Source organism: Dendrobates tinctorius, unplaced genomic scaffold, assembly GCF_039654945.1.
Source record: "Dendrobates tinctorius isolate UK_male_01 unplaced genomic scaffold, ASM3965494v1 ptg000155l, whole genome shotgun sequence".
Taxonomy (NCBI): Eukaryota; Metazoa; Chordata; class Amphibia; order Anura; family Dendrobatidae; genus Dendrobates; species Dendrobates tinctorius.
In genome coordinates this window covers 14,373,856-14,391,477 of record NW_027361822.1, presented here as the reverse complement: position 1 = coordinate 14,391,477, position 17,622 = coordinate 14,373,856, and the positions used below count along the sequence as shown (strand labels likewise).

At 40.7% G+C, this 17,622-nt stretch overlaps 1 protein-coding gene across 1 annotated transcript in view; it reads right to left on the bottom strand.

The window, feature by feature from the left end:
* The window catches only part of LOC141051110 (uncharacterized), a 42,822-nt gene extending 25,665 nt beyond the window's left edge, over positions 1 to 17,157 (bottom strand). Inside the window, exon 1 of the mRNA XM_073547993.1 lies at positions 17,109 to 17,157. The gene's annotated coding sequence lies outside the window, so the exon portion shown is untranslated. The remainder of the gene's footprint in view (positions 1 to 17,108) is intronic.
* Positions 17,158 to 17,622: the final 465 nt, after the last annotated feature.

Sequence of the window (17,622 nt, the reverse complement as noted above, 5' to 3'; positions counted from 1 at the left end):
GAGTCCTCATCGTCACTCTCTAAGCCTGTTTTCAATGACAAAATAAGGCTTTATAAGCGCTTCATTGATGATCTGATTATTATATGGAAGGGGACAGAGGAGGAAGCGGCACAGTTAATAAAGGAGCTCAATAATAACACCTGGGGATTACCTTTACATCACAAATTAATAAAGAAAAAATGTTTTTTTCTTGATCTAGAGATCAGCCATAGTGGGAAAAAAATTATTACAAAAACCCACTTCAAACGGCTTTTTAGATTTTAACAGTGCACATTACAAGAAGTGGAAGGTTAATATACCCCACAGCCAACTTTTTCGTATAAGAAAGAATTGTACGAGAGAATCTGATTATGTAGCTCAGTCTAAAATTCTAAAAAGAAAATTTAAGGAAAAAAGATACTTAATTAGTGCATATAGGGATAACAAAGTAAAAACACAGGAGGAATGTTTAAAAGGAAAAAATAGGAAGGGGATAATTTGACCATTGGTAAAGAAAAAAGTGATGATCGCTGGAAATTGAATTTTGTGACCACATTCAATAGGGGAAATAAAGTAATAAGAACTGTGCTTTCAAAGTATTGGTATATCTTGAAGCGTGACCCTGGTTTGGGAAAACATCTCCCTGATAAACCAGGGATTACATATAGAAGGGGGAAAACTTTGAAAAATTTGGTGGCCCCCAGTAAATTAAAAAAACAGTTGGGTTCAAAAGGAAAAAACTATAAAAAAAAAAGTACGGATCAAATTTCATGTGGTGTTTCTCAAGGAACCGGAGTTTTTAAATGCACCTCTAAATAATGTTGTACCTGTGGGATCCTAGATTACAGGGCTAAAACTATCAAATGTAATAGTACTGGTGAGGTCTTTGAGATTTCACAAAGACTCAGCTGTAACAGTGATTTTGTTGTATATGTAATCACATGCAGTTGCGGTTTGCAATATGTGGGACGCACTGTACAGACACTGCGGTCCCGCATTAATGGTCACAGAAATAGAGCAAAAAATGGCTTTTTAAAACATAGTCTCTCAAGGCATCTACTAATTAAACATAACAACATTTTTAACATAAAAGTAACTCCGATGGAGCAGATACCCTCTGGTGTTGCAAATAGGAATGCTCTTTTAAACCGGAAAGAAACGTTTTGGATATATCGTCTGGGAACATTTTATCCAAATGGATTGAATGATATCATAGAGAGAGTTTGAACGTTGCCTTTTTTTTTTTTCCTCTCTGGGTTTTTTTCGTTTTGGGTTTTTTTTTTCCCTTTCCTTCTGGCATCTATGTTGTCAAGGTTGGATCAATCAGTGGGTGTGTTCCTGAACTTGGTCCACACCCTAAATCAAGTTTCTGAGACTGGGATAAAAGGTTGGTACTATATATAAGTGTAACTGAATTTTATACTATTAGGATTTGCACTGTGTTTTTATGATACCTGATGAAGGATATACACTGTATCTGAAACGCGTTGTATCTCTTTTTTAACCTATGAAATAAAGAAAAAAAAATATGGAATATTGTCTTTGGATGTGAGTCCTGGGAAGCACTGCCGTTTGTGGGCTGGATGTGCCTTTCTTGATTTAAATCTTTTTTTTTTGTTAAATAACATATCTTTATTTAGCTTACAAAAACGCATTAAAATCCGCAGGCAAAACCGCACTGAAAAACCGCGGCAAAATCACATCAAAACGCATCAAAAGCGCACCTGCGTTTTCTGCCAAGAGCTGTGGTTTTTGTGCCAAAAAATCCACGGGAGAATCCGCAACGTGTGCACAGCCTAAGGCTGAGTTCACACGTCACTGTTTTTCTCGTGTTTTCGCGGCGCTTTTAACGTGCGTTTTTGTCACGAAAATGCAAAAAAACAGCATCCCATGAATTCCTATGGGATTCCGCAATGCTGTGCTAATGCTGCCGATTTTCCTGCGGCGGAATCGCATCGCGGAAAAATACGCAGCATGCTCATTAATTTTGTGGAATCGCGGGGATTCCGCCCACATAGGAATGCATTGTTCTGCTTACTTTTCGCATGTGGCTATGCCCACCATGCGAAAAGTAAGCAGAACATTTGCGGATGGTACCCACGGTCCGGGGGAGAGAAGACTGTCCTCCGGGATGTGGGTACCATATCCCTGTAAAAAATATAATGAAAAATAAAAAAATCGGGTTATATTCACCTTCCGGCGTCCCGCGCAGCATCCCCAGGGCTCAGCGATGCTCCCGTTCCCAGTAATGCCTTGCAAGACCTTTGATGACGTAGCGGTCTCGCGATACTGTAGCGGTCCCTATTCCTCGCGAGACCACTACGTCATCAGAGGTCTCGTAAGGCATTACTGGGAACGGGAGCATCGCTGAGGCCGGGGAAGGCGGCGCTGGACGCCGGAAGGTGAATATAACCCGATTTTTTTATTTGTTTTATTATTTTTAACATTAGATCTTTTTACTACTGATGCTGCATAGGCAGCCTCAATAGTAAAAAGTTGTTAACACTCGTCAAATACTGTTTGATGAGTGTGACCAACCTGTCAATCAGTTCTCCAATCGATGCTACAGATCACATGGAAAACGCTAGTATTCTGCAAGCTATTTATGCTTGCAAATCGCTAGTTTTTCCGTGGGAAATCGCGGGAATTTAAAATGCGATTTTCCCGCGGAATGGAATTCCCATGGAAGTTACCGCGGGAATTCCGCAACGTGTGCACTTAGCCTTAGGGTAACAACTGAATGTAGCTTAAAATTGTGCGGTCCTTGCTCCCTTAAAGCTATACACACCCCATTATTTTAAGGAGTGTAATACACTCTTTGTCCTTTTGTTGGTACATTATTGCAGCACATGGACTGGTACTGTCCTCTTTAGGTGGGAGTAATCACTGCATTTGCACTGGCACTTTATATGACTCGCTGCTACTTTTAGATTCTCCCATTCCATTTTACTTTATTTTCGGGGACCATTCATTTTACAAAGAAAAGAAAGGTCCAGCTCCAGGAGATAAAATCCAGAAATTTTTATTGAATCATAAATAAAAACAGATTCATGGCTGCTTGTGATCAAATATCGGCAAACAAATTGAATTACAGCATGGGGATATTCCCAAGATCTCTGTACGCGTTTCGAGCACAAGTGTTCTTAGACTCAGAGTCGCTGTGGAACATCAGCTGAACATATAAAATTCAATCACAGGTGATAAAAATCATCTAATCAGAAGTGCACAGAAAAAAATTACATCAGAAAAAAGAAAAAACAGACACATTAATACCATAAAACATAAAAATAAACATATAATTTTAGTAGTGCAGCATAAATTCCTTTCTCACATTTAGTCCCAGAGGAACGCGTGTATCAAGCATATAAATCCCATATGCCTCTCGGTTTCTTAGAAATTTTTCTCTGTCTCCACCTCGTACATTTTTTCTGATCCTTTCCACCGCATAAATCTTCATGCCAGGTAAATCCCTATTATGGACGGAGATAAAGTGCTTTGAAAGATTAGAAACATTTCTGGTGGTAGTTTGCCCGACATCATATAGATGTTCCCGTATTCTCTCTTTTGGTTTACGGATCGTTGATCCTACATATTTTAGATCACATTTGGTGCATTCAGCAATATAGATAACGTAGTCAGAGTTGCAATTCAAAAACTCTTTAATTCTATACACCTTATTGTTAGCAGAATTAGAGAAAGATAAAGTTTTAGATGAAAACCGACATGTTTTATATGGTAATTGACCACACTTGTGATATCCAAATCTGGATAACCAGTTGCCTTTATCACTATTATAAGATTCTTCTGAGCAATATAGACTAGGTGACAAACTATTGCCTAAAGTTAGTGCCTTTCTGGAAACTATTTTAATTCCATTTTTTAATAATTCACTCATGGTATCATCTTTACGTAAAATATGTAGATTGTTATTGATAATCTTACGAATTTGATTAAAGTAGGGACCAAAAGTGAGAATTAAAGTTGGACAATCACTATTTTTATGAATAGCAGAATTGGACTTGATAAGAGTATCCCTTGATTTTTTATTAACAATGTGTGCAGCTCTCTGAATAGTCCAATTGGGATAACCCCTTTTCTTCAAACGATTTTTAATAGAAAAAAACTCTTTTTTATAGTTGTCCTCAGTGCTACAATTTCTTTTAGCACGGGTAAGTTCTCCCACAGGGATGGCTTTAATAGTATGGGCTGGATGGTAACTACGAGCATGAAGAATGGTATTGCCTGCAGTTTTCTTTCTGTAGGTGGCAGTAGAGATGCATTGTTGCGGTTTTCCCAATAGACAAAGATCCAAAAAATATATACTATGAATCAAAAAAATAGGTAAAATTTAAACGAAATTGATTCAAATTAATATAATCTATAAACATAGGAATCAGATTAATATCCCCCTTCCAAATCATTAGCAAATCGTCAATATACCTAGCGTACCATTCAATGTGATCAAATAAAGGATTATCAGTATTAAAGATAAAAAGTTCTTCCCACCAAGCCATGACCAAATTGGCCACAGAAGGTGAAAATTTGGCTCCCATAGAAACTCCATTATTTTGTAGGAAGAACTTCTTATCAAAAAGAAAATAATTGTGTGATAACAAAAACTGTAAAACCACCACAATGTAATTTTGAAATTCAATACAGTATGGACTATATTTCTGAAGATGAAAACGTACTGCAGATATTGCGACATTATGGGGAATGCTGTTATATAAAGAAACGACATCACAGGTAACCCATGTAAAGTCTGCATCCCAACAAATACCATGGAACATGTTAAGTACGTCTTTGGTATCCTTGAGGTGGCCAGGTATGCGATATACTAGAGGTTGGAGAACTGAATCAAGCCATTCGCCTAATTGCTCATTAAGTGACCCTACACCCGCTATTATAGGGCGCATTGGAGGAGGAAAAACATTTTTGTGGGTTTTCGGCAATGCATGCATAAAAGGGATTACAGGATCGTCAATTAATAAAAATTCAGATTGTTTTTTTGTAAAAAAAAAAAAAAACAAACAATTTTTCCCCTTCAATAATTTTATCCTTGATTTTTTTTTAGTAAAAAATTCGTAGGATCTCCCTGTAGGGGTGTATATATTGAATGTTACGAAATCATTTTATTAATGGCCAGAAAATAGTCTTTTTCATTCGTGACAACAACGGAGCCACCCTTGTCCGACATCTTAATAATAATTTGATGATTCGATTTAAGGCTAATTAGGGCTTTCCTTTCAGCATTTGTTAGGTTAGATTTAAAGAAACCACTATTATTATTAGTGTTGTTTATTAAATGTTTAATATCTCTCTCCACACAATCTTTTCATTTGTTCTAGCTTGAATGGGATAGAATAATGGATTTTTCGTCCTGAAAGGAAAGTATGAGGTTAATGCATTAGACGAATCATTAGAATTATCCAAATCAAACATATTCAACAAACAGGACTGTTCCAAAAAATTCCTACCAAGAAAAACATTATCTTGTGGAACTTTGTATATATCATGTGGTTCGTTAGCTGCAAAAAAATGTTTTTTAACTGTAAGATCTCTCACAAATTTGTTTATGTCTTTCAAAGTAGAAAAGACATCTAAGTTAGGATTAAGAGGGGCAAAGTTTAATCCTTTAGATAAAAATTTCAGTTCGGCAGGAGACAAAGAAAATGAGGACAGATTTATAACGTCTAGTGATGTGTTTTGCTGGAGCTCCTCAGACGGGATTTCAGGAACATCGGTGTATCTTGTGTGTTTCCGTCCTGCCCTCCTTGTGCATTTTTTGATAAGAACTTTCGTGTTTTTTTGTAGTAGTTGGATTGGGATTTATTTTTCTTAGTACGGCTGATATCAGAGAATTCACATGATGGATCAGTGGAGATATCTGATGACTCTAAATCCGAAGAAGAAAAGGTAACTTGATTTCTGTGGGCAGTGTTCACAAAAGTGCGAGAACGTTTCTTTAGAATTGATTTGGGTGTTTGGTTCATTCTTTCCCACCTGCCCCACTCGTAAACTTGGTCGTTAGTATAATCAAAGATGTCTCTCTTAAAATTTCCTTTTTTTAATATCGACAATATATTGCGGAAATTCTCATATGATTGAGCCGCCATAGAAGACTTTAATAAAGACAGATTTTTATCCAAATCAGCTTGAACACGTGTCAATTCTTTTTCTTCATATTTAACAATTAATTCCATCAGTTTTATGGAACAATCAGATAAAATAGTGTTCCAAGCCTGTACACAATCCTCATTAAAACCGTTGTTGGTATCTTTTTAATTCTCAGACCACGTGGTATCATATTTTTTTGAATATAGTTCTCTAATGTGGTTTTATCCCACCAAACACGGGTTTCACCGGAGGATAATTTCATGAATAAGATTGAGTTGGTCAGGTGGAGTATCCAGAGTATTGGCAGCAGATTGAAATACTTGTGCAGCACGTTCACGTCTGCTTGGATCCTTGTCCATGATTAAGATTTTGTTGTGCACACAAAAAAAAAAAAATAGCGAAAGGAAAAAATCCCCAATGATCACAATATATCAGCTAGCCAAACAGACAAAACCCATTAGAAATGTGAGTTTATGCACATAAAGTCAGGTGCTATGGGGTTTCAGGTCCATATAAAAGGGAGCACGAAAACGGCTTTATCTTTAACTCTGACAATCCTTTTTTTGATCACATTGAATGGTACGCTAGGTGTATAGACGATTTGCTAATGATTTGGAAGGGGGATATTAAGCTGGTTTCACCCGTGCCCATGAGCACTGCGCACCTATGTTTAACATGACATGCGCATGGTCTTGTGCACACTTGCGTTTTTGTGCGCATGCGGTTTTTTGTCTTTCGCGCCAGACGCAACATGTTGCATTTTTTTGACAAGACAGGGCGGACTAAAAAATGCATGCGCACGGAATGCACAAAAACAACACATTGAAGTCTATGGGAATGCATGCGTGCGCATGGTCTTGTGCATGCTTGCTTTTTTTGTGCATGCGTTTTTGAGGTAAACAAATCTGGAATGTGGTCTAGACCAGGGTTTCCCAACTCCAGTCCTCAAGGCACACCAACAGATCATGTTTTCAGGATTTCCTTTGTATTGCACAGGTGAAGCAATTATCACCTGAGCAATACTAAGGAAATCCTGAAAACATGACCTGTTGGTGTGCCTTGAGGACTGGAGTTGGGAAACCCTGGCCTAGACAATGGAAAAAATGTCACACCTAAAAACGCATGCTCATAAAAAACACAAACGCATGCAAAAACGCATGTAAAACGCAAGCAACGCTGCATTTTTTTGACGCATCAGCGTATGCATGACGCTAAAAAAACGCGCGTTTGTTTTGCGTTTTTCTTTGCGTTTTTTTATGGGCACGATACGCTGCGCAAAAAAACGCTAATGTGAAACTAGCCTTAATCTGATTCCTATGTTTATAGATTATATTAATTTGAATCAATTTAATTGAAATTTTACCTATTTTTTTTGATTCACGTAGTATATATTTTTTGGATCTTTGTCTAATGGGAAAACCGCAACAATGCATCTCTACTGCCACCTACAGAAAGAAAACTGCAGGCAATACCATTCTTCATGCTCGTAGCTTCCATCCAGTCCATACTATTAAAGCCATCCTTGTGGGAGAACTTACACGTGCTAAAAGAAATTGTAGCACAGAGGAAAGCTATAAAAAAGAGGTTTTTTCTATTAAAAACCGTTTGAACAAAAGGGGTTATCCCAATTGGACAATTCAGAGAGCTGTAAATATTGTTAATAAAAAATCAAGGGATACTCTTATTAAATCCAAATCTGCTATTCATAAAAATAAAAATAGTGATTGTCCAACTTTAATTCTCACTTTTGGTCCCTACTTTATTCAAATTCGTAAGATTATTAATAACAATCAACATATTTTACGTAAAGATGATACCATGAGTGAATTATAAAAAATGGAATTAAAATAGTTTCCAGAAGGGCACTAACTTTAGGCAATAGTCTAAAAACTTGGCACTCAAAAGAAAAATTGATTTGACAGTTCCTTTATTGTAAAAGGCATCCAGTTAAATATACTTCTTTTACTTCTTTAACCCCTTCCTGACATCCGACGTACTATCCCGTCCACGGTACCCGGGCCCGTATGACCGTGGACGGGATAGTACGTCTACCGCGATCAGCGGCGCCCACGTGGTGAGCGCCGCTGATCGCGGCCGGGTGTCAGCTGATTATCACAGCTGACACCCGGCACTATGTGTCAGGGGCGGTCACGGACCGCCCCCGACACCTTAACCCCTTGCACACCGCGATCAAACATGATCGCGGTGTACCGGGAGTTAAAGGGAAGCATCGGGAGGGAGGGGGCTCCCTCCGTGCTTCCCTGAGCCCCCCACGGCAGCGCAATGTGCAGCGCTGCTGCGGGGGGCTCCTATCCTCCAGGCCCCCGAATCCAAGATGGCGACGGGGGCCTTCGGGGACCTGAGGAAGCTGGCTTCCTCAGTGCCTGCAAAGCGCAAGCAAGAGGAAGTCTTCTTCAATGCCTGTGACAGATTGCTGATCTGTCACAGTGATCTGTCATGTGACAGATCAGCGATCTGTCACAGGACAGTGATGTCCCACCTGGGACTATGTAATAAAGTAAAAAAAAAATGTAAAAATAAATTAAAAAAAAATCGCCAAATAAATTAGAAAAAAAAAAAAATATTCCCTCAATAAATCCATTTTTTGGAAATAATAAAAAAAAACAATAAAAGTACACATATTAGATATCGCCGCGTCCGTAATGACCCGCCCTATAAAACTGTCCCATTAGTTAACCCTTTTAGCGAACCCCTTAAAAAATAAAAATAAAAAACGAAGCAAAAAATAATGATTTATTATCATACCGCCAAACAAAAAGTGTAATAACGCACGATCAAAAAGACGCATATAAATATCCATGGTACCGCTGAAAACGTCATCTTGTCCCGCAAAAAACGAGCCGCCACACAGCATCATCAGCGAAAAAATAAAAAAGTTATAGCTCACAGAATAAAGCGATGCAAAAATAATTATTTTTTATATAAAATAGTTTTCATTGCATAAAACCGACAAAAACATAAAAAAACGACCTAAATGAGGTATCGCTGTAACCGTACTGACCCGAAGAATAAAACCGCTTTATCAATTTTACCGCACGCAGAACGGTGTAAACGCACCCCCCCAAAAGAAATTCATGAAACGCTGGTTTTTGTTCATTCTGCGTCCCAAAAATAGGAATAAAAAGCGATCAAAAAATGTCACGTGCCCGAAAATGGTACCAATAAAAACGTCAACTCGTCCCGCAAAAAATAAGACCTCACATGACTCAGTGGGTCAAAATACGGAAAAATTATAGCTCTCAATATGTGGTGATGCAAAAACTATTTTACAATAAAAAGCGTCTTTTAGCGTGTGACAGCCGCCAAACATAAAAACCGCCATAAATAGTAAGTCAAACCCCCTGTTATCACCCCCTTAGTTAGGGAAAAAATAATAAAACTAAAAAAAAAGTATTTATCTCCATTTTCCCGTTAGGGTAAGGCTGTGTGCACACGCTGCGGATTAGGTGCGGATTCATCCGCGCGGATTTTGTAAAATCCGCAGGTGAAACCGCAGGTCAAAAGACCTGCGGTTTTACCTGCGGATTGCTCTGCGGTTTTGTCCTGCGGTTTTTCATCTCCTCAATAGAGGCGATGGCAAACCGCAGGGGAATCCGCAGAAAGAATTGACATGTCAATTCTTTCTGCGGATTAAAAACCGCAGATAATCAGCGCGGAAAATTCCGCATCGTCTGCACTGCGGTTTTTGATTCCCATAGGGAATCATGGTACTGTACACCGCAGCAAAAACTGCTGCTGGTCCGCAGCGGCCAAAACTGCTGCGGAACCGCAGCAAAATCCGCAGCGTGTGCACACAGCCTTAGGGTTAGGGCTAGGGTTAGGGTTAGGGCTAGGGTTAGGGTTGGGCTAGGGTTAGGGCTCAGATTAGGGTTAGGGGTGTGTTGGGGTTAGGGTTGGAGTTATAATTGGGGGTTTCCACTGTTTGGGCACATCAGGGGCTCTCCAAATGCAACATGGCGTCTGATCTCAATTCCATCCAATTGAGTTGAAAAAGTCAAATGGTGCTCCTTCCCTTCCAAGCTCTGCCATGCGCCCAAACAGTGTTTTACCCCCACATATAGGGTATCAGCCTACTCAGGACAAATTGCAAAACAATTTTTGGGGTCCAATTTCTCCTGTTACCCTTAGGAAAATAAAAAATTGGGGGCAAAAATATCATTTTTGTGGAAAAAAATGATTTTTTTATTTTCACGTCCGAGTGTTATAAACTTCTGTGAAACACTTGGGGGTTCAAAGTGCTCACCACACATCTAGATAAGTTCCGTGGGGGGTCTAGTTTACAAAATGGTGTCATTTGTGGGGGGTTTCCACTGTTTAGGTACATTAGGGGCTCTCCAAAGGCAACATGACACCCGCAGACCATTCCATCAAAGTCTGCATTCCAAAACGTCACTACTTCCCTTCCGAGCCCCGACGTGTGCCCATACAGTAGTTTTCTCCCACATATGGGGTATCAGCGTACTCAGGACAAATTGGACAACAACTTTTAAGGTCCAATTTCTCCTGGTACCCTTGGGAAAATAAAAAAATGGTGACTAAAAGATCATGTTTGTGGAAAAAATACGAATTTTTTATTTTCACGCCCGGGCGTTATAAACTTCTGTGAAGCACTGGGGGGTTCAAAGTGCTTACCACACATCTAGATAAGTTCCTTGGGGGGTCTAGTTTACAAAATGGTGTCATTTGTGGGGGGTTTCCACTGTTTAGGTACACTAGGGGCTCTCCAAAGGCAACATGACACCCGCAGACCATTCCATCAAAGTCTGCATTCCAAAACGTCACTACTTCCCTTCCGAGCCCCGTGTGCCCATACAGTAGTTTTCTCCCACATATGGGGTATCAGCATACTCAGGACAAATTGGACAACAACTTTTAAGGTCCAATTTCTCCTGGTACCCTTGGGAAAATAAAAAAATGGTGACTAAAAGATCATGTTTGTGGAAAAAATACGAATTTTTTATTTTCACGCCCGGGCGTTATAAACTTCTGTGAAGCACTGGGGGGTTCAAAGTGCTCACCACACATCTAGATAAGTTCCTTGGGGGGTCTAGTTTCCAAAATGGTGTCATTTGTGGGGGGTTTCCACTGTTTTGGTACATCAGGGGTTTTCCAAACGCGACATGGTGTCCGATCTCAATTCCAGCCAAAAACGTCAAATGGCGCTGCTTCCCTTCCGAGCTCTGCCATGCGCCCAAATAGTAGTTTACCCCCACATTTGGGGTATCAGCGTACTCTGGACAAATTGCACAATAACTTTTAGGGTCCTGTTACCCTTGGAAAAATAAGAATTGAGGGTGAAAAGATCATTTTTGTGGAAAAAATATGATTTTTTAATTGTATGGCTTTATGTTATAAACTTCTGTGAAGCCCATGGGGGTTCAAAGTTCTCACCACACATCTAGATAAGTTCCTTAGGGGGTCTAGTTTCCAAAATGGTGTCATTTGTGGGGGGTTTCCACTGTTTTGGTACATCAGGGGTTTTCCAAACGCGACATGGTGTCCGATCTCAATTCCAGCCCAAAACGTCAAATGGCGCCGCTTCCCTTCCGAGCTCTGCCATGCGCCCAAATAGTGGTTTACCCCCACATGTGGGGTATCAGCGTACTCAGGACAAATTGCACAATAACTTTTAGGGTCCTGTTACCCTTGGAAAAATAAGAATTGAGGGTGAAAAGATCATTTTTGTGGAAAAAATATGATTTTTTAATTGTATGGCTTTATGTTATAAACTTCTGTGAAGCCCATGGGGGTTCAAAGTTCTCACCACATATCTAGATAAGTTCCTTAGGGGGTCTAGTTTCCAAAATGGTGTCATTTGTGGGGGGTTTCCACTGTTTTGGTACATCAGGGGTTTTCCAAACGCGACATGGCGTCCAATCTGAATTCCAGCCAATTTTGCATTGAAAAAGTCAAACGGCGCTCCTTCCATTCTGAGCTCTGCCATGCGCCGAAACAGTCGTTCCCCCCCACATATCAGGTATCTGCGTACTCAGGACAAATTGCACAATAACTTTTGCAGTCCAATTTCTCCTGTTACCCTTGGTAAAATAAAAAAAATTGAACCTGAATTATTGTTTTTATGAAAAAGTTAGATGTTCATTTTTTTTTAAATATTCAAAAAAATTCCTGTGACGCACCTAAAGGGTTAATAAACTTCTTGAATGTGGTTTTGAGCACCTTAAGGGGTGCAGTTTTTAGAATGGTGTCACTTTTGGGTATTTTCTATCATATAGACCCCTCAAAGTGGCTTCAAATGTGATGTGGTCCTAAAAATAAAATGGTGTTGTAAAAATGAGAAATCGCTGGTCAACTTTTAACCCTTATAACTTCCTAACAAAAAAAAATTTTGGTTCCAAAATTGTGCTGATGTAAAGTAAACATGTGGGAAATGTTACTTATCAAGTTTTTTGTGTGCCGTATCTCTGTGATTTAAGGGCATAAAAATTCAAAGTTGGAAAATTGCGAAATTTTCAAAATTTTTGCCAAATTTCCATTTTTTTCACAAATAAACGCAAGTTATTTGAATGAAATTTTACCACTAACATGAAGTACAATATGTCACGAGAAAACAATGTCAGAATCACCGGGATCCATGGAAGCGTTCCAGAGTTATGACCTCATAAAGGTACAGTGGTCAGAATTGTAAAAATTGGCCCGGTCATGAACGTGCAAACCACCCTTGGGGGTGAAGGGGTTAAACGTTTTTGGTCATACAATTGACCTTCATCAGAAACAGAATTTTTTCACAGTTGGTTTTAACTAGAATGAGTTTACAAGAAGACAAGACAGTATGGTTAGTGAACAAATAAGTATATAACAAATATCTGAGCAGCAGGATGCTGATAATGACCGTATGAACATCATGTAAAGTTTAGACGAAAGGTCGAAAACTAGATAAATACTGAAATAGCGAATCCTGAGACAAGGTTCAAGTGAGCTTAGTGAAACTCCACAGGTTCCATGGGCAGTGATAGAGAGTCCGTGTTGTGATGGTATGTAAGGAACATATGAAAAAGACGTGCCCTAGGAGGTTGAAAACAAACAACAAGTGTGACACTGGATGTGCAATACCACATGAAAGGTAATAGCCGACTGGAATGAGTGCCAAGACAGGTACCTGAGAGGAACTGTAATGGAAAATTCCATATATTATTATTAAAGAACCGCTGTCATAAGTAGGCACTATTCAGTACTGGAGAAAAAGAGAAAGAACAAGACGGTGAGTGACTATGGCACATAAACATATTGGGCGATGTTATGTGAATGAGGAAGGAGAAAAAAATCCAAAACAGTCAATTAATACCTGGGTATATTCATTAATAATGTGGAGAAACAGACGTCTGGGAAGCAGCAGCTACTGAGGATGACAGGACACGGAGGATGATAAAAAAATTTCTTGCTGGTTCTCTACTTTATCACATTGACAGCATTTTCTCATTTTTGCAGCGCTATTCCTCTGCACCCTCAGTGCTTCTCCTGAACAGCGCGTTCACTCTCCCTGTGACACACTTGCCTCCCTGGGCAGGACAGACCATTTGGAGAATCACAGGTGACTCTCGCTCTCCCAGACAACATTAGGGCACCACTATTGTACCAACTAGTGCCTTTTTGCTTATGTTTTCTTCTCTTTCAATTTTAGCACCCAGTTGTGGACATTCCTGCCTGTCACAAACAATACAGGATAGTTTCCTGAATATATTACAGGTGATTTTACACTCTTAATACAGTGTTCACCTCACATTCTTTGTCCTCAGGGCTACTCATACCTTCTACATGTTTCTATTGCAGTACAAATTTCTGGACACCCACACCAATTATTGGATCTACCGGTCCCTGTATAACCCAAGGTGTTAAACCCGTGGGTCTGGTGATTTCCTACATGAATGGGTAATTAAGTTCACATTACGTGCATATCCTCAGCCTCTCTCAGTACACACATTTATACTCCTTTTTTTTTTTTTATCATCCTCCGTGTCCTTTCATCCTCAGTAGCTGCTGCTTCCCAGACGTCTGTTTCTCCACATTATTAATGAATATACCCAGGTATTAATTGACTGTTTTGGATTTTTTTCTCCTTCCTCATTCACATAACATCGCCCAATATGTTTATGTGCCATAGTCACTCACCGTCTTGTTCTTTCTCTTTTTTTCCAGTACTGAATAGTGCCTACTTATGACAGCGGTTCTTTAATAATAATATATGGAATTTTCCATTACAGTTCCTCTCAGGTACCTGTCTTGGGACTCATTCCAGTCGGCTATTACCTTTCATGTGGTATTGCACATCCAGTAGCACCAGCCGACCACGAATCTCACTGTATCCTTTATTGGCCAGTGTCACACTTGTTGTTTGTTTTCAACCTCCTAGGGCACGTCTTTTTCATATGTTCCTTACATACCATCACAGCGCGGACTCTCTATCACTGCCCATGGAACCTGTGGAGTTTCACTAAGCTCACTTGAACCTTGTCTCAGGATTCGCTATTTCAGTATTTATCTAGTCATCGACCTTTCGTCTAAACTTTACATGATGTTCATACGGTCATTATCAGCATCCTGCTGCTCAGATATTTGTTATATACTTATTTGTTCACTAACCATACTGTCTTGTCTTCTTGTAAACTCATTCTAGTTAAAACCAACTGTGAAAAAATTCTGTTTCTAATGAAGGTCAATTGTATGACCAAAAACGTTTAAAGAAGTAAAAGAAGTATATTTAACTGGATGCCTTTTACAATAAAGGAACTGTCAAATCAATTTTTCTTTTGAGTGCCAAGTTTTTGTACTACATTGTTAGTTGGCTGGATACCCGACTTGTGCACCTCCCTCCACACTGAGTGCCGTGTTTTTTCTATTCTGTTAGGCAATAGTTTGTCGCCTAGTTTATATCGCTCAGAAGAATCTTATAATAGTGATAAAGGCAACTGGTTATCCACATTTGGATATCACAAGTGTGGTCAATTACCATATAAAACTTGTCGGTTTTCATCTAAAACGTTATCTTTCTCTAATTCTGCTAACAATAAGGTGTATAGAATTAAAGAGTTTTTGAATTGCAACTCAAATTATGTTATCTATATTGCTGAATGCACCAAATGTGATGTAAAATATGTAGGATCAACCATCCGTAAACCAAAAGAGAGAATACGGGAACATCTATATGATGTCGGGCAAACTACCACCAGAAATGTTTCTAATCTTTCAAAGCACTTTATCTCCGTCCATAATAGGGATTTACCTGGCATGAAGATTTATGCGGTGGAAAGGATCAGAAAAAATGTACGAGGTGGAGACAGAGAAAAATTTCTAAGAAACCGGGAGGCATATGGGATTTATATGCTTGATACACGCGTTCCTCTGGGACTAAATCTGAGAAAGGAATTTATGCTGCACTACTAAAATTATATGTTTATTTTTATGTTTTATGGTATTAATGTGTCTGTGTTAGCAGCGGATTAATCAGCGTAACATCCAAAGTCAGCAACACAGAATGTAGATTTATTCATATCCAGGTTGAACAGCTTACAGCATGAAATGTGATCAGTCTGGTATCTGCTGTGGCTTGCAGCATGGGAGCATTACAACAACAAGAAGGGAAGAGAAGGAGGGGGCATCCTGTCTGGTTTTTTTTTTTTTTGTCACTGAACTTTGTTAACAATCTCACAATATATCAAACAGTACAGTAGTAGTTGTTGCAATACATACAGATCAATATACATTATTCCAACAGTCTGTTTTTTTTTTTCTTTTTTCTGATGTAGTTTTTTCTGTGCACTTCTGATTAGATGATTTTTTATCACCTGTGATTGAATTTTATATGTTGTCCAGCTGATGTTCCACAGCGACTCTGAGTCTAAGAGCACTTGTGCTCGAAACGCGTACAGAGATCTTGGGAATATCCCCATGTGGTAATTCAATTTGTTTGCCGATATTTGTTCACAAGCAGCCATGTTTTTATTTATGATTCAATAAAAATTTCTGGATTTTGTCTCCTGGAGCTGGACCTTTCTTTTCTTTGTTGGATTCCATATACGTCTTGGCAGAGACGTGTCCGTGCTCGGAGCTTTCAATCCGTTCTTATGGACTTACCAAAGGTGAGCTGAAATTTATCCTTCCTAGTACCATTCGTTTTACACCTGTGTTAATTAACTATCCACTTTGTCTTTTTTCATGTGATTTATTTTGTTGGACAATATTATTTAATAACATTTCTTACTTATTGTATTTGGTATTCTATTGCTCCTTTCTCTTGTCTGCAATTGAGCAGCGGGTTGGATCAGATGACCCTGGGGGTCCCTTCCTACTCTAACATTCTAGGATTCTATCTCCGGGAATGGAGGGGTTACTGCCCCCTGTGCAGTCCAGTAATGGGGAATCTCCAGCAACTACCTCCACCTGCAGGGGGCGCTATCTCCGGGAATGGAGGGGTTACTGCCCCCTGTGCAGCCCAGTAATGGGGAATCTCCAGCACCTACCTCCACCTGCAGGGGGCGCTATCTCCGGGAATGGAGGGGTTACTGCCCCCTGTGCAGCCCAGTAATGGGGAATCTCCAGCACCTACCTCCACCTGCAGAGGGCGCTATCTCCGGGAATGGAGGGGTTACTGCCCCCTGTGCAGCCCAGTAATGGGGAATCTCCAGCACCTACCTCCACCTGCAGGGGGCGCTATCTCCGGGAATGGAGGGGTTACTGCCCCCTGTGCAGCCCAGTAATGGGGAATCTCCAGCACCTACCTCCACCTGCAGAGGGCGCTATCTCCGGGAATGGAGGGGTTACTGCCCCCTGTGCAGCCCAGTAATGGGGAATCTCCAGCACCTACCTCCACCTGCAGGGGGCGCTATCTCCGGGAATGGAGGGGTTACTGCCCCCTGTGCAGCCCAGTAATGGGGAATCTCCAGCACCTACCTCCACCTGCAGAGGGCGCTATCTCCGGGAATGGAGGGGTTACTGCCCCCTGTGCAGCCCAGTAATGGGGAATCTCCAGCACCTACCTCCACCTGCAGAGCCGCACACCACATATATGGCTGCTCTGTGCGCACAGGACCTGGGATGAGGTCACAGGAAGGGAGGAGTCAGGGGTCACATGATCAGGGGTCTCAGTGTATGCAGGACTCTGCTGTGCTGGTTGTCATGGTGCTGGATGAGGGGAAGTTTCTGTGTGGGGTCAGGGGGGTTTACAGGGGGGATGTAGCAGAGCCGTGTGTGTACGAGGTGTACGGAGGGGAGCCGCGTGTGTACGAGGTGTACGGAGCGGAGCCGCGTGTGTACGAGGTGTACGGAGCGGAGCCGCGTGTGTACGAGGTGTACGGAGCGGAGCCGCGTGTGTACGAGGTGTACGGAGCGGAGCCGCGTGTGTACGAGGTGTACGGAGCGGAGCCGCGTGTGTACGAGGTGTACGGAGCGGAGCCGCGTGTGTACGAGGTGTACGGAGCGGAGCCGCGTGTGTACGAGGTGTACGGAGCGGAGCCGCGTGTGTACGAGGTGTACGGAGCGGAGCCGCGTGTG